Raw genomic sequence first — 19,293 nt, 5'->3', positions numbered from 1 at the left:
TGAAGAAAATATCTAATAAAAAATAAAAAATAAATTTAACTTGTCATTAGTGTAATATAAAGACAATAAGGTACCATTAAAAAGGGTAAAACTTTTAAAACAATTTCAATTGTTGGCAAGGGTACACAGCAGGAGGTACCCTCACTCACTGCTAGTGAGAATGAAATGATGATAAATCGTTTGTGGTTGTAAATCTTCATTGTCAACCTGACTGCATGAAGAATTCATTAGATTGATAAGATATACCTCAGTATGCTGGTGTATTGCAAGGAAGAAGTAAATGATGTATAAAAAAGACCCATTGTGAATGTGGGTGGCATTATCCCACGGATTGAAGGTTTAGATGAAAGTAAAATGGGAAAAAGGAGAAAACCAGCCGAGTATTCTGCCTCCCCACCCCTTTTCTGCCTCCTGGCATAAATTGACATTAATGTTCTGCTATACCTTCATTGCTATGATAGACTGGTATCTCTGAAACCAAGAGCCAAAATTAATCCTTCCCCTCTAAAGTTGTGCCTGGAAGGTATTTTGGTAACAGCAATGATAAAGCTTATTAACAGAACTATTTTGGAAGAATGTACTAAATGTACAAATCTACCAATGGCATTTATCCGACAACTTCAATATTTATATTCACATAAACATATGAATAAAATGCCTAGGTCAGATTTACCTATACTTATTCAAATTAAAAGCAACCAAGATGTAATTTAAATGGATGAATATATGAATATAATATACTATATATCCATATAATAGAATGCTATTTTTAAAAAGGGAGTATGTCATGAGGTCACACAAAACCTGGATTAACTTGAAAACCTTATTGGTAAGTAAGTAAGCCACTTGAAAACTCCATAGACTTTTGGGATCAGAGAGATAGCTGGGCAGGCAAAGGTCCCTGACACTAAGTCTCACGACCATAGCTCCAGCCCTAGGCTTCATGTGGTGGAAAGAAAATGGATTTCTGCAAACCGTCCTCTGACTACCATATGAATGCTGTCTAAGTCAGGGTTTCTATTTCTGGACAAAACATCATGACCGAGAAGCAAGTTGGGGAGAAAAGGGTTTATTTATTTAGTTTATACTTCCACATTGCTGTTGAGGTCAAGTTGACATAAAACCAGCCAGTACAACTGACTCCTTGTCAACTTGACACAGAAACACATCACTATTAAGCCTCAACCCTTACTTTCTTATTCATCCCCAAGATCTAAATAACTTTAAGAGTCCCACAGTCATTGCAAATTCTTACATATTAAAATTTCAATTCCTTTAATATATCCAATATCTTTAAAAATTCAAAGTCTTTTAACTGTGGGCTCCACTAAAATACCTTCTTACTTCAAGAAGGAAAAATATTAGGGTACAGTCACAATCAAAAACAAAATCAAACTCCAACTGTCCAATGTCTGGGATCTAGTCAGGATCTTCTAGGCTCCTCCAAGGGTTTGGATCACTTCTTCAGCTCTACACTTTGTAGCACACAGCTTGTCTTCTAGGCTCCAGCTGCCTGTACTCCACTGCTGCTGCTGTTCTTGGTGGCCATCTCATAGTACTGGCATCTCCAAAACACTGCTGTCTTCCAATGTAACTAGGCTTCAACACTAACCTCTTACAAGCTCTCTTCATGGTGCCAAGCCTCAACTCCTTTACATGACATGGCCCCTTTGACCTGGGCCATCAATTGCAACTGAGGCTGCACCTTCACCAATGGCCTTCCATGGCCTCTCACAGTGCCAAGCCTCAGCTGCTCTTCATGACCCCTCTATGCCTTCAAAACCAGTACCACATGGGTGACTCTTATACATTACCAAGTCCCACTGCAGCAGGAGGTACAACCTTGGCTAATCTCTGGAACACAGCCTCTTTGTGGTCTCAGAAAACATTTCCCAGAAGATGTCACCTCAGTGATGCTGGTCTCTTCTTAATCACCACTAATTTCTTAGCTCCAGCTAACCAGCATCAATAGTCCCAGTAATGCAAAGTTTTTGCTTTAGTAGTTCTGGTATCTTGTTAATCACAGCTGATTCTTCAGCTTCAGCTAACCAAAACCACAGAATCTTCACAATCAAAATAGCAATAGCCCTGATAAGAGTCTTTAATCTTCCCTCTGAAATTTTACAAGCCAGGTCTCCATCTTCTGCACTGTTCTCAACATTATCTTCCAAGCTCCTACACAACATCCTACAGAGCTCTTTTTAAAAAGATTTATTTACTTATTTATTTTATGTATGTGAGTACACTGTCATTCTCTTCAGACACACCAGAAGAGAGCATCAGATTCCCTTTACAGATGTGAGCCACCAAGTGGTTGCTGGGAATTGAACTCAGGACCTCCGGAAGAGCAGTCAGTGTTCTTACTCCAGCCCTCCCACCCCCGACAGAGCTCTTAACATCAAATGGAACTTCTAGTGCAAAGTTCCAAAAGTCTTTCCACAGTCCTCCCCAAAACATGGTCACGAAGTCACAGGAATACCCCACTCTGCTGGTACCAAGTTGTCTTAGTCAGGGTTTCTATTCCTGCACAAACATCGTGACCAAGAAGCAAGTTGGGGAGGAAAGGGTTTATTCGGCTTACACTTCCATACTGCTCATCACCAAAAGAAGTCTGGACTGGAACTCAAGCAGGTCAGGAAGCAGGAGCTGATGCATAGGCCATGGAGGGATGTTCCTTACTGGCTTGCTCAGCTTTTCTCTTCTCTTCTCTTCTCTTCTCTTCTCTTCTCTTCTCTTCTCTTCTCTTCTCTTCTCTTCTCTTCTTCCTTTCTTTTTTTTTTCTGAGACAGAGTTTCTCTGTGTAGCCCTGGCTGTCCTGGAACTCACTCTGTAGACCTGGCTGGCTTCGAACTCAGAAATCTGTCTGCCTCTGTCTCCCAAGTGCTGGGATTAAAGGTGTGTGCCACCACGCCCAGATCAGCTTGCTTTCTTATAGAACCCAAGACTACCAGCCCAGAGATGGTACCACCCACAAGGGGCCTCTCCCCCTTGATCACTAATTGAGAAAATGCCTTACAGCTGGATCTCATGGGGGCATTTCCCCAACTGAAGTTCCTTTCTGTGATAACTCCAGCTGTGTCAAGTTGACACACAAAACCAGCCAGCACAAACCCCTTGGAATGTGACTCATGCATGCACACACACAGACACAAAGACACAGACACACAGACACACACACACACACACACACACACACACAAAACCCACAATTAATTAAAATGTTTAAAAACTCTATATACTTTATCATTCTATTTACATGACATTTTAGAAAGGGATGGCCTATGCAGATGATAAAGAGATTTTAAATAGCACTTGCCAGATACTAGATACATGGCATTTTTCAAACTACACAGAACATTATAGCAGAGTGAACCTTACAGAATGAAAAAAATGATTTAAAAAGTCATCATGGGATTGATCTGAGGGTGGGATACAGAATTTGATAAGAGAATCTTATTATGTATGTTTGAAACAACCTCACTGAAATACATGGTGAAAACAGTGCTTAAGGAATTTAAACCAGCTTCAGAAAAATGTTGCACATTTTCTCTAATTTATAGGCCATAGAATTTATATACATATATAAAATCATATATATTATTAAATATATAACTTATTTATTATGTTTCTATATACACACATATAACATGAAAGTAGAAGTCAAACTAATTAGGGGAATAAAGGAGCCACAGGGAGGTATGAGAAAAATATGTTCAATGTACATTATATACTTTTATGAAAATGGCCATATGTAACTCATTCTGAGAAATTGTTTTAAAAGGGTTTAAGCAACAAAGTTTAATTTGGGAACTTTGGGAAGAGTTTTATTCATAATGGTAAAGAAACTCTAGATAACCATGCATACTAATATAGTAACATTCCCATAGAGGTTTGTGTTAATTTTAAACTACTATGCACACACACACACACACACACACACACACACACACACACACACACACTGGAATAAGATGGGCAAGTCGACAGACAGTGGATGGCAACAGGAGATTACAAGCAAATAAAAGGGTAAAATGATTCATATGCTAATAGAATAGCATCGCAGATATTTGGTATGGACTAAATTTTTATTTCATAGTGCTTTAGATGATGTGATGGTTAAGTTCATTGTCAACTTGTCTGGATTTAAAGTCACTTAGGAGACTAATGATTTCTTTGTGTGTCTATGAGGTCAGAGAGGATTAACTGAAGGACCCACCCTTACTGCTGCCAGGATCATCTTATGGGCTTGAGGAACGAACAAATAAATGGAAGAAAAGAGGATAGGTAGTTGGAGAATAGAATTCCCCTTTCTCTGCTTCTTGGCCTGTCATGGTATGAACTGATCTGCCGTGCTGCCATCCTAATTCACACCATGAGAGACTGATACCTCTGAAACATTGAGTCAAAACCTTCCTGAAGTTATTTTTGTCTATTGCCTTGTCATAAAAATAATGAAAGTTATCAACACAGAAGTCTACATATAGAAATATTTGTAAGTATGATCATATGTATATAAGTTATTACACATGTATATTTTCTTCTATCAGTCAGAAGTAATTATATCTAACACCAACGACTTCTTTTCTTATACCAGTATCCAATGACAGGAACTAGGAAAGCTTAGAGGACTGAGATGATTATTGAAATGACCTGAAAAGGAAATTATATATATGCTTGTTTTGGAGTAAGTTGAAATGCCATAAAATTAGGACATATACAATAAAATTCACAGGAAGGAGAGTACAAGGTAGCATAGAAGCCAAGTAAAAAACTTTTTAGTGTCCAAAGCTTGAGTTGAACAAAGTAGTATTGCAATATAATACTAAGTATAAACTAAATATATGTTAATATTATATGTAAGTATATACACACAAATTTATACATACATACATATATATATGATCAGAAAAGTCAACCTTGCATAATTCTATATAATTTATGTAAATATTTCCACTCTCAAGGAGATGGAGCACAAATCTTTATTTCTTAAGTGGGGGCTGGACATCACAACTCCCCTACAAAGAATACAGTTTTAAAAGGGATAAAATAATCTTAGAGTTGAGAAATCTTAAAAAAAATATTACCTTGTGACCAAGGTTAATTCTGAATATACACCATGTACTTTTGATACTATATATTTTAGCTTTATGGTCTTAATTCCTTCCAAAACTTGATCATGCAATAAATATCAGATTAATCGAATTGATTGTCATTCTACAAAACTGTTAAATGTTTTTTAAAACAAGGGAAGTCTGAATAATTACTACATTCAAGAAGAAATTAAGGAGACATGATGACTATCAAATATACTATGGTGTTCTAGATGGAACACTGGAAAATAAAGCAGATATTAGATAATAGATCAAATCTAAGGCAATGGGACTCAATCATGGGCTGGAGAGATGGCTCAGTGGGTAAGAGCACCGACTGCTCTTTCAAAGGTCCTGAGTTCAAATCCCAGCAACCACATGGTGGCTCACAGCCACTCCTAATGAGATCTGATACCCTTTTCCGGCATACCTGAAGACAGCTACAGTGTACTTGTGCATAATAATAAATAAATATTTTAAAGAAAATGAATTTTAGTTTATAAGAATGTATCACCTGATAATTCTGTTAATGTTAATTTGGTGCGGCATGTGTACTATAGAAATAAAAGACAACAGGGTCAGGGTGTCTTTTCCACTGCTTTTCTGGAAATCTAAAACTTCTCTAAAACAAACAAACAAATTTGGACCAAAGTAATAACTCAGTACTACAATAATTGCCTAGTGTGTGTGAGTCTCAGAGTTCAAACTCCTCTGTGTAAAAATTAAAACACACTTTAATAGGACAAATGAAGCGTTTCATTAAGATATTGTTTACCCCCAAAAATGATGACAAGGAAGTATAAAATGTAAGGCAAAACCAGAGGGACATGTCAACACAATGACAAAGGGAAAACCTTAATTCAACCCCCAAAATGATTTCCAGAATTGAATCATGCTATGAAGTTTCTCAACACAAAAGAAAAGAAGCAAAGTATGCATACAAAAGAAGCTGCTGTCACTGCAGTGACATGCACAATCTTATCTGGAGCAGTTAAATGCAACGCTTTTGGAAAGTTGTGATAGCACAATAGGAATTAGTCAAACAACTTAGCCGGCAGTAACCCACAGACCAACTTTTTTTTTTTTTTTTTTTTTTTTTTTGAGGAACCACATTCCAAAGTTTACACAAATCATGAAGCTTACAAAGATTTATTTTTAGTGTCCTCTTTTTTCCAATAATGCTAAAATTGAACTTTTCTCAACATGAGCTACATTTTGAAAAATTATACTGGAGACCCAAACATAAACACTCTGAATTCTGGCTTGTTTACAACCCGAAATTGAATCCAAGATTTCCCCTCCTCCAGGTTTGAGCCCTTGTTCTGGTGCTTTACAGCTAAGTTCACAGTACATCCAAAAGGAGAAACTCTTACATGGCTACTACTGGAATAAAATGTTCAAAGATCCACCAGTGCTAAGCAAATTCTGTAGAACTCTCTGGTAAGCTAGTCTTGAACTGTATCATAGTGATAGAAAAGGCAGGTTCATTGACAAGGCTGAGGAAGAGGAAACTTAGTGACACTAAATGATTATCTCACACGCAATACTTGTTAATTTGGATAAGACTAGAAATGTCTGTTGGTATCTCCTTGTGAAATAAGTTGGCAGTCTCATGGTTCTAAGCTTCTCTAAAATACTTATTCTGTTATTCCTTTGGGTAATTACAGCTTATTAGCCCTATTTATATTCTCATGTTGCATAGTAAATTATTCTCTGCTCGTTGGTGTTTACATCCTTCAGACAGTTGGGTCCCCACCCCCTTCTCCCTTAGTCATCACTTAGCTAAATTGTATAGACAAAATTCTTTTCATCTTTGCTCATAAATCAATCCCTCTTGCCCCTTAATCATTTCTGTTACTCTTCTCTGAACTCCCTCCAATTAATCTATATCTTTTCAGTTAATGAGTTTGGAGAAGTTGTATAGCCCAGGTGTGATCCTAGGTATGTTTGGTGTCTACATGTTTGTAAATATACCCAATGGGCTTTTGTAGAAGGAACAAAAATATAATAAATCAACAGTGCCTTTTCTGTCCCATGTTCTGAACTCCAAATGGTTAATTATTGACCAGTTATGGGTTTTCATCAATGTACATTTATCAAGTTTCAGCTCCTGTCACACTACAAAATCTATTATAGTCCCTACTATTAAGCAGTCACAAATGTTTCTTGTATATGTTAAAAATACATTTATTTAGATTTAATCTATCCAGCTGCTTCGGAAAGAACCTTATGTTTAATTCTTCTCGAAATTTTCTTTTCAAATCAGTATTTTGTTACCAGATTTGACTGCCTTCACAAACTAACATAGGGTATAGAAATGGTTTTGACAATGCTGAAAGGATATTAACTCACTTGGTTGTTACCTTTGTAGGAAGTAGGTAAATGCATTTCTTAAAGAACTGTCACTTCACAGAAAGGCAAGTTATCTCAGAATAGTGATTTATTTTTCTTTCTTTTGGGGGTTGCAGGAGAGATGCAGGGTCTCATATTTCCAAGGCAGAATAATGATATCTTTGCAGACCGTTCAAATTGCCTTTCATTTTCAATAGGAATCCATCTTCTTTTAGCAGAAAGGATGAATTAGTTTACTCCTGATATTAGGAATTAAGTCATTTTGGTGCTAATTCAACCTTATAATCATTTACCATCTTAAATTTCCATTCATGTATATTTTTGCTAATACTTATTTGCTCCCTTTTTAATGTACTTATAGCTATGAGACAGTGTAAAGCCAGTTAACACTAACGAAACAACAACATTATATAGAAGTTCATAAATTACAGACATTACAGAAAAAATAAGGAGAACCTTGAAATATATTTCATGCTTGCACAGGAGTCTAGGATATTTTTTATCCTTTTTTATTTAAAAATTTCATGGTTTTATTATTTTATTTATTATACATGGTACTTTTTTAACATAAGGACCATTTTATATAAGTATATATAGCTTGTTGAACATATTTCCTCTATAATCGCACCATTCCATGTCTCTGCTCCCATTAGTTCTTTATCCCCCTAGACATCGTTTCTTCTACTTATACATTATGATTTTATGTCTACATAAAATCTAGGAACCATAAATCAGAGAAAACACGATATTTGTACTTCTGACACTAGCTTATTTTGCACAATATGGTTATCTCTATTTGCATCGATTTTCCTTACAAAATTTCATTATTTATTTACAATGTGAATATACTTTGTGTATACAGTTTTTCTGTGAAGAATGGTGTTAGAATTTTGATAGGGATTGTTTTTTAAGGCTCTCTCTCTCTCTCTCTCTCTCTCTCTCACACACACACACACACACACACACACACACATATATATATATATACATACATATAAGTATACATATATGCCTATATATAGGTTTTCTTTATTTATTCTTCTGTTAATGAATACCTAGGTTGTTTCCATAGCTCAGCTACGATGAATAGGATTTCATTTAAACAATTAATATGTAAGACTCTCTCTGATTTGTTGACTTGAGTCCTTTGGGTAAAAGCTAGGGCATGTGTCCTGGCTAATTTTGTGTCAACTTGACACAGCTGGAGTTATCACAGAGAAAGGAGCTTCAGTTGGGGAAATGCCCCCATGAGACCCAGCTGTGGGGCATTTTCTCAATTAGTGATTAAGGGGGAAGGGTCCCTTGTGGGTGGAACCATCTCTGGGCTGGTAGTCTTGGGTTCTATAAGAGAGCAGGCTGAGCAAGCCAGGGGAAGCAAGCCAGCAAAGAACATCCCTCCATGGCTTCTGCATAAGCTCCTGCTTTCTGACCTGCTTGAGTTCCAGTCCTGCATCCTTTGGTGATCAAAAGCAGTATGGAAATGTAAGCCAAATAAACCCTTTCCTCCCCAACTTGCTTCTTGGTCATGATGTTTGTGCAGGAATAGAAACCCTGACTATGACAGCATGGTATATTTATGTTATATTTATGTTATATGGTAGGTCTAATTTTTTTTAAGACTACTGTACTGCTTTACATAGGAGTTGGACTAGTTTATATTCCTACCAATACTGTATAAAGGTTCTCTTTTGTCAAAATTCTATTAACATTTGTTTCCTTAATAGTGGTTGTGGAGGTTTGAATAAACATGAATGCCTAGTCATCTGGAAATGGCACTACTTGAAAGGGATTAGGAGGCATGACCTTGTTGGGAAAGTGTGTCACTGCACGTTGGCTTTGGGGTTTCAAAAGCCCAAGCCAGTCTCAGTGTCTCTATCCTCCTGCTGCCTAAGGATCCAGATGTAAAACCCTCAGGTACATTTCTGCCTGCATGCCTTCATGCTCCCTGACATCACAGTGGATGAAACCTCTGAAATTGTCACTAAGCTCCAATTAAATGCTTTCTTTTATAAGACTTGTCATAGTCATGGCTTCTCTTCACAGCAATAGAACACTGACCAAGATAGTTGTCATTTTGACTAGGTTGAGATAGGGTCTCAATGTAGTTTTTTCCCCCTCAGTCTAATAGGCATTTATTGAGAGCATACTATACTGCAGCCCATAATATATACATTAAAATGGGCTCTGTATTCTAGGTTTTTTGACCCATCTCTCTAGCCCGCCGATGTAGTTTTTAAAAAGACTATTAAAGGGAGAAAATGTTATGATTAAATTATAATCTCAAAATGCTAATTCTTTGGCAATTTCATGTGTTATATTTTGATCATATTCACCACCTCTTATAACTCCTTCCAGATCCACCCACATTACATATCCCCAACTTTGTGTCCTCATTTAAAAAAAAATCCTCAACCATCAGAGAAACTCAAATTTGTAAGTATATGAGCAGCATGAACTGGACTCAGTGTAATTTGCACTTGCATTTCTCTAACAGCTGATGAGGCTGAACATTTTTTTAATCAGTGTACTGGCTTATTTGTATTTCATCATTTGAGAACTATTGGCTTATTTCATTACCCCACTTGTTGACTGGAACATTTCATTTCTCAGCTTTGTCTTTTCATTATCTGTACACTCTGGATATTGGTACCTTGATAGGCTTAGAGCTGGCAAAGGCTTATTTCATTCTGTAGGGGATCTCTTCACCCAATTAACTGTTGTACTTGCGGTTTAATTTCCTGAAGTCCCATATGTTAACTGCTGGCATTATTTCTAGAGTAACTGAAGTCCTTGCCTATAATTGGAAATGTTTTCCTTGCTTTTTTCTCTTAATATTTTCAGATCTTTATTATTAGTAGTATTAGTATTAGTATTTATTTACATTCCAATACTGCCCCCTCCCAACTTCCTCTCACAGAATTCTTCCCATCCCTTCTCCTCTTTTCCTCTGGGAGGGTTTCCCCCTCCCCAGTATCCACCACCCTAGTGGATCCAGTCATTGCACGATTAGGTGCATTCTTTCCCACTGAAGCCAGACAAGGCAGCCCATTTAGGGGAAGGGGTTCCACAGACAGGCAATAGCTTTAGGGACAGCTCTCGCTCCAGTTGTTGGGGGACCTGCATGAAGGCTGAGCTACCTGTCTGCTACCTATGCACAGGTGGCCTCAGACCAGCCCATGTTATGTTCTTTGGTTGGTGGCTCAGCCTCTGGGAGCTCCCAGGAGTCCTGGTTAGTTGACATTGTTGGTGTTCCTGTGGGGTAGCCACCCTCCAGGACCTTCAATCCTTCCCCTAACTGTTCCATATGGGTCCCCAACCACAGTCCAATGTTAGGCTGTGGGTCTCTGCATCTGTCTCAGTGAGCTGCTGGGTAGAGCCTCTCAGAGGACAACCATGCTTCACTTTCGTCTGCAAGCACACTATACCACCAGTAATAATGCTAGGGATTGTTGCCTGTCCTTGTGATGGGTCTCAAATTGGGCCGCTCACTGTTCAGCCATTCCTTCAGTCTCTACTCCATCTTTGTTCATGAATTTCTTTTAGACAGATTTTGTGTCAAAAGTTTTGGTCTTTAACCATTTGAAATGAACTGTTATGTATGGTGAGAGAGATGGTTCTATTTTCTTTCTTTCTTCCTTCCTTCCTTCCTTCCCCTTTATTTTTAGTAAATATTTATTTTAAAAGTATACCATGTTATAACTTTCTTTTTATATATTTTCATTGTCATTTCACAATGGTTCATTTGAAATTGTTGTTCAGGCAATTCTATAAGCTCCGTGTGCTAATGTTCATGTTCACCTCCAGGATTTGTATCAAGTTATTAAAAATTATTATAAATTTATGTTTTATTGCAAATATAGGAAGGCAGGATTGTGCTCTGTAGAGACTATCAATATTTTAAAATTATTAGTCTCTTTATAGTTACATTCAACATCTTGATCATATCCACTAACCTTTCTCAATTCTCTGCAGTCCCCCCGCCATCTTTTCCACCTACCATTTATAAAATAAAACCCAAAAAGACCAATTTGCACTCCACAAATAGTCTTTCTTTTACATGTAGATAAATAGTTTTCCTAGAACCATTTATTGGAGACAATATAATTTCTCCATTGATATATATGTCTGTGTCGTTTCAGAGTCATGATGATTTTGTCACTTTTTAGTATAATTTGAAACCCAGAATGGTGATACTGCCCACACTATTCTTTTTGTTTAGGGTGACTTTGGCTGTTATAATTCTATATGAATGTTAAGTCTATCTTTTCTACTTCTGTGAAGGATGGCATTGGCATTTTGATTGAGATAAATAGTATGCAGCCCAGGCTACACACTGATTATGAAGTTTAGGCTGGCCTTGAACGTCTGGTCCTTCTGCTTCCGTCTCTCAAACTATGGGATAAGCATATGCCACCATGTCAAATGGGCTTAAGATCTTTTAGTAAAATGTAAGGTATATGAAATCCTGTCATTGCCTTAAAATATATACAATTAAAAATAGTACCATTGTTTAAAATTTAACTGGGTTTGGTGTTGTATATCTCTAATCAAAGCAGAAGAGAGGATATGGTGAAATATATGGAAATATATTGGAAAGCTGAAATATATGGAAACTTGGATTAATATGTTATTAACACAAAACAGACTAAATGTGTTACTACTTGACCAGAGGAGAAATGGAATTAGATTATTTTGTCTTCTGAAAGAGAGCAGCAGATAAGGGAAAGTTTGGCACTGACCTGTGCATCCTATTTAATCTTTGATAACTCTGCCTAGAAATGCCATACACTAGCAGTTGGACCTCACCTAGGTTGTTGTGCTTCTGAAATGTTCTTTGGAGTTTAAACACCATAATCTCTAAGAACAAATGTCTACAAAGTAGTAACTCAGTGGGAAGTAGCAACACATTTTAAAAGTAGAAATCATGCTGATTAAATTTGTAGGAGCTCGTTAAGGAGGTAAATAAAGATGTGGCCAGTGGAAAATCAATGGATGCACAATTTATTTGGTTTTTAGGGAGTTTTCCTTTTTTTCCACAGTCACATACCAAAGATTGCTTCAACATGGAAATGAATTAATGAAGAGGTACAACCAGGAAAACAATTTTAAGGACAGCAAATCAGAGGTGTACATAACCTCAGGATTGGAAGGTATAAGCAATGAACACTTCTGAGAGCTATACTGATAATACGAACTACCATCTACTGAAGTCCTGTTATGTACTATGCACCTCAGTAGGTACTTTTATGAAATGTTTCTTAAAACTTTACAGTGAAAGCATCCACTAAAGCTAAAGAGTTCTAATGCTGGTAATGTCAAAGGGTATATGCAAAAGTAGAAAATTATTTTAGTTTTTATTAACAATTGGCAAATTTTAAATTGTATTTTATAAGTATGTTTTATTAAAATAATGATTATTGTAAATTGCTTATTTTACATAAGTACAAGTGGAAAATGGCGTCTTTTTCTAATACCAAGGTTGCATATCTGACCTCATATAATTCTCTTATCAGCTCAAATATCGTGGTAAATGTTTTAATCCAATCATTTAGGAGTATGTGCACATTAATGCAAGTGTCCATGGAGACCAAAGGACATTAAGTGTCTTGGAGCTGCTGTTACAGCAGTTGTAAGCTACTGGGCATAGGTGCCTAGAATTGTGCCCAGGTCCTCTGCAAGAGCAGTATGCATGCTTAACCACTGTGTAGCCTCAAAAGCCCCATTTTTATTTTAAAGTTTTATTAATTTAAACTTATTAATTGACTTATATTTTATTTTTTGAGGCAAGGTCTCATTATGTAGCCCTGGGTAGTCTGGAACTTGCTATCTAGACCAGGCTAGCCTCAAACTCACACACATTGCCTGCTTCTGCCTCCCAAATGCTGGGATTAAAGGCAACTAGCATGATACATACTCACACATAAATAAAATAAATATTTAAAAATAAAAATGATCAATTCCTTACCCAAGATCTGAAATATTCATTTACATATTATACAAATTGGGCGTGGGATGCAGGGAGTAGATCCGTGTATCTGTCTTCAAAGCCTGTACTCATGCATGCCTGGTGAGGCTGAGTAGTTAACTAACTAGGGAAGAAGCTGAAAGCAGTCTTGCACAACAAGTTCATTTTATGTGTGTGTGAGAGAAAAGAAGCTAGGGGGAATCAGTGACAAGGAAGCCATAGAAAGAAAACAGAAGTGGGATTGGAATGTATGCCTTCATTTTAGAATCTTCTTTTCCCTAAAGTGCCCTAAAAAGGTTATCTTTGGCACACACACATATATGAACTTGTCATTGTATTATTGCTGGTTACATGAGGGACTTTCCAAGTTACGTCAGCAGTGTTCTAGCAGGGGGAGCACTAGGTCTGTTTTGCTCCCTATCCCACCAGAATGACTAGTACACTAGGTACTCACAAAATCACTTGCACACAGACATGCAACTGTTGTAATGCTGTTTCAAATCTATTACAACTCAGAATCATAACATTTTAAAGCACAAAATCTAAAAAAAAGATACCCAATGAAATAAGAAAAACTTAAACTTTCTTATGAATGAATAAGGTACCATATTAAGGAGGACAATAATAGGAATTTATTAAACTTCTCTCACCTTCTACTTTTAACACAGCAATACCCAAGAACAATATAATCCATTCTATGAAGACTTTGCTAAGGCATCATTTGGAAAGGTACCTGAAAAAGGGCAACAGACTTTGTTTCTTGTGAAATGAAACTCACTGCTGAGAAATAGTAAGAACATAAGACAATTAGCAGCAACTTGAAAAATGATTAGCAAATATCTAAGGGTAATTCTTACATACATGCATGCATGCTTATACTGTTGAAAATTGAAGTTAAAATCTATGAGTATTGCTTGCTTCACAGATATTTCTGGAAAAGAACAGACAATGACTATGAAACTGTCTAGCACATAATAGGGGCCCTATAATTGTTAAAAGAGATAAGCAACAATGACAAACATTTGTGCTGAAGAAAATATATTTTACTTTACCTAGTTTTCTGGGTACATTTTCAACATCATATTTAGAAATTCATTAGACTAGATACACAAATAGGAAAGAAAGTAAGAAATTCATGTACATTCATAGATAAATGATAAATCCACAATAGCTTAATACAGAATACTAGACTTCTTTCAGAAAACACCCTAAATTATAAAACAGTGCTCCATACTTCTACAAGACAGTGTTCCACTGGCTAGATGTGGAAATGGAGTCTACACTGCTTCTACAAAGGAAACACTGACTTTTTAAAAAACATAATTATGATGTTTATTTTTGAAATACACATATACAAAATAAAAGAATAAGTCTATTTATTGTTTACTCTGATGGCAGGGATAATGTTTTGTACAGAGACATAAACAAGTAGAACTCTACCACAAAAGGTCTACTACTAATTTAATGAACCCCTTTTAATGGATATTTGGAAGCAGAGGAAACTGAGAAAAGGAAGTAACCACACAGGGGAGCTTTCCATGCAGAGTATATATGGGGCTGAGGATATAGCCCAGTGGTAGAAATTTGTCTGATAGTTACAAGATCAAGGAGGACATAACCCCTTCCACACAAAAATGTAAATATCACCATTTGTTTGGATTTGAATGAAGTATCTGTGGTGTGACATTTGGAATTACTGAATTTTAGTTTTTGAGAAGAATGATAGAAATACCTATTGTCAAAACAGAGAATATTGTACCATCTCATAGCTGGAAGAGATCTTAGAACTCAGTTTCCTAAACTTTTCTACCTAGTGAGTTACACTAACAATCAGTCTGAGTTGGTCATCTAATTTCAGTTTAAACCCATCTACTGGAAATGAGGGTACTCACTATCTTATACTGCTGCAATATTAAATATTAAACTGTCAAACCCTATCAGAAGTTTGTTCTACACTAAACAAAAAACCTTCTTCTCTTTGCTTCTTTCTCTTATTCTCAACTATTATCTCATTCTAATTTTTCTTATATATACCAATTTTCAAATATGTAATTATTTATAGCTTTCTATGATCTAAATATTCAATATGCAAATCTTCAATATTTTTGTCCAAGTTATTGATGGAAATTTTAAACAGCACAATGCTTTACAGAAATCCACTGGATAACTCCCTCTAGGTTACAGCAGATCAAGTCCAACTAGCTCTAATATGCTCCCCCAAGGGTCAGAATTTCCTCATGTCCTCTTTTTTATGTCTAATTTAGTAACTCTATCAAAAAATGATGCATCAGCCAGGGGTGGTAGTGCATTCTTTAATCCCACCACTCAGAAAGTAGAGGCAGGCAAATTTCTCAGTGAGTTCTAGGCCAGCCTGGTCTACAGAGTGAGTTAAAGGACAGCCAGAGGTACATAAAGAAACCCTATCTCAAAAAAAAAAAAAAAACCCAACCAACTAAACAAACAAAAAACAAAAATCTATACTTATCCTCAGAGAATGAACTTGAAGGCTCTGGTGACAAACATTTGCTTCACTGGATATATCATAAAGCATTTCACTGAAACAATACTTTTAGAATTTTCCTGATAGTAATTGCCCAATTTAGAGATACACAGTATTTCCAAATCACTCCAAGCCTCTCAGTTTTAGAAAAAAGAGTTTGTTTATTTTTGTCTTTTGGAGCTTATTCTTTTTTTTTTTAAATTTTTTTTAAATTTTTTTTATTATTTTCTTTATTTACATTTCAAATGCTATCCCGAAAGTTCCCTATACCCCCTCCCACCCCTGCTCCCCTACCCACCCACTCCCACTTGTCCCAGGCCTTCCCTTGTGCTGGGTCATATAAAGTTTGCAAGACCAAGGGGCCTCTCTTCCCAATGATGGCTGATTAGGCCATCTTCTGCTACATATGCAGCTAGAGTCACAAGCTCAGGGGGTACTGGTTAGTTCATATTGTTGTTCCACCTACAGGGTTGCAGCCCCCTTCAGGTCCTTGGGTGCTTTCTCTAGCTTGGAGCTTATTCTTAATATAATTTCTTAAAGTATGGAGTATAGGTTATATACTCCTTATTTGAAATTACAGTAGACATAAAAGTTTCAAATTTAGGATTTTTTAAAAAATTAAGTCTATTTGTATATTCATAGAAGATATCCTGGGATTGGGACTTAAGTCTAAATATAAATTTAACTTGTTTCATGTATAACTACCTGAAAGAAATGTAATACATTTTAAATATGCCTCTTTTTATTGTACTCTGTCTCATAGGGTTGAATACAGAATTTTGCACTTGTAGTATCATGTTGGGTTTCAAATAGTTTAGCATCCAGTGCATTTTGCATTTCAGATATATATATATATATATCGTGTGTCGTCTGTCTGTGTCTGTGTGTTTATTCATCCATCCATCCATCCATCCATCCATCCATCCATCCACCTACCTACCTATCTATTTATATTTGGTGGTAGGGTTCTTATTCTGTAGACCTGGATGGTCTTAAACTTGTGATCCTCTGGCCTCAGCCTTTCAAGTGCTGGGATTATAGGCTTATGCCAATGCTCCTAAATATTTCATATTTTCATATTTAGGATGGATGGTCACCTTGTAGTGGTTTTGTGATTACAGCCTCTTTCTGTACCCTTAGCTCTAGTTTGTTTGGTTTTAGAGATTCAAAAAAGAATATATACATTTTCATACATTTTACTTACTTAGAGCTTCAATTTCTTTCTCAATTATTTTATCCATGCCTTTCTATTTGGATTCTCATTGATAGAGGTCTGGGCAACTAGTACTGCCAGCTGTCACTTTCAACAGGATGCCAAGTAGGACCAGATCTTTCTTTTTCTTGCTTTAAAGAGAACTATTTTTAGTTGTATTTATTATGCATACATTCAGAGGTCCTTAGCATTTTCGAAAGGGTCTGACCTCTGTGACACTATTATTAGAATTATGTTCTTTACTAAAACTAGATTTGTGTACTCTTTGTATCATGCCACATATGGACATATTGAAGAATGTACTGTGCAGTCCCACAGATAAATTATGTCTTTGTGAGGGGGTTAGGGAATTGAGAATTCCCTTTTGGGTGGAGTTTTAAATTATATATGCTTCTCTGAAAATTGTGGCATGTGCTCATGTACTTTCTGAAGTGCTATATGTCATGTCCCTTCTGGTGTACTGGGACATAAGAAAGGTTGAATTTGACTATTTTAGACATTTCTTTTCCTTGTCTATTGTCCAGAAATTAGAATTGCTCACTTCTGAAAGACTTCATGATTTCAGTAGCAGGATGATAAAGCTATATTTTAGTCAAATTGTGAACCACATTTCTGTAAGGATGAGTAGCCATCAATACCACTTCTGTCATTACAAACTCTAAGATGCACATCTGCTTTCTCCAAGGTTCCTATCACCACTGTTTCACCAAATAGTTATTCCTTCATGTTTGGAATTATTATCACAGTAGCAATTACTTGCTTGAATTATTCTACATGCTGAGAAATGAAATTGTCATCAAGGCAAGAATTCTAACTTTGCCATCTACTTAGCTGAAATTTTCTCTGATCTAAGCTATGCATGGAAATAGAAAAGAGATTGCTTTTAGCTATAAATATTTTTATACTTTATCTTAGCCAAAAGGCTAAGAAGTGATGTATTTTTAAGGCATATTGTAGAACTTATACTGTGATGTGATGTGTGTGTGTGTGTGTGTGTGTGTGTGTGTGTTTGAGTGTATGTGTTTGCATGTTTGCCAATATACCTGAGTTCATGGTACTTCTATCAATTTACACTGGTGATTGGGAATAGAGACAGAACCACTGTACTATATGCCTTAACCCCAGCTCTCAGGAGGTAATAATACAAAGAAATTCTAGAAGTCATAGTTATGTCATAACTTCCAAATCAAAGGCTTCACAAAATCCTATTCAAATGGTAGATGTGTCAGTGTAATATATACGTAGGGAAATAAAGAAAATAGGTAGAAATTTACAAATTTAACTTTAGGAAAGTCCTTTTACACTATTATCTCAATATTATGATTTAAAATTATTTTTAAAAAACAATTACTCAGCTACTTTTTGTCTTTGTGTTTGAAGATCCTTTTTACTGCTTATAAATTGCAGGTAGAAAGGAGTTGTACTTTATTACACAAATAAAACATAAATGCTAGTTTGTACTTTATAGAATATCAAGCAAGAAACAGACATGACTGGATAGTAATACGTAAAATGCTTTGAACCAAAATACAACCTAGGTTAAACACCGAACAATAGATAAAGGAATAGATGAGTCAGAAATGAAGGAGAATTATTGGTTAGGAGAGAAATCTACACTTGATCTTAGCCAAAAGTCTGAGACGTGATTAGGAGAGAAATTTAGTGTGAGAAGAGAACACTTAAAGAGTTTCAAGAGTAGGTGATCAGAGAAATGTCTCCAGAAATAGAAAGGAATTTGGGAAAATACCAGATATACTTGTTATCAAATATAAATGCCCACAGAGAACCTTGTGATTTATCACTAAATACCCAGAGTTCAGATAGAGGCATCTAATCAGAGCAAAGACAGACATAAAGATGGGATGAGGCTAAGACTATAGACCAATCTAAAGCTAAGTATTTAAATGAGCATGGTGGTACACTCCTACAATTCAAGGACTTGAGAAGCTGAGGATGGAGATAGAGTTTGAGACAACCCTGGACTACATAGTGAGAACACGTCTCAAAAATTAACAAATGGATGAATAAAATATTGAATGTCATTTATTGCTAAGTACAATTTTTGGTATATGAGATAATAAAGAATTATTAGTAAAAATTAAAATAGACGAGGTAGTCTCCCCTTCTATCAAGCTTATGATCTACAGAAATCAAGCAGAAACAAAAACTGAAA

At 36.1% G+C, this 19,293-nt stretch overlaps 1 protein-coding gene across 2 annotated transcripts in view; it reads right to left on the bottom strand.

Moving 5' to 3' along the window:
- Nucleotides 1-19,293, bottom strand: part of Eda (ectodysplasin A) — a 365,333-nt gene that overhangs the window by 112,649 nt on the left and 233,391 nt on the right. The gene's annotated exons all lie outside the window — the stretch shown is intronic.

This window comes from Mus pahari, chromosome X, assembly GCF_900095145.1.
Source record: "Mus pahari chromosome X, PAHARI_EIJ_v1.1, whole genome shotgun sequence".
Lineage (NCBI taxonomy): Eukaryota > Metazoa > Chordata > Mammalia > Rodentia > Muridae > Mus > Mus pahari.
The sequence above is the reverse complement of the archived record's forward strand: the minus strand, read 5'-3'. Positions and strand labels throughout refer to the sequence as shown.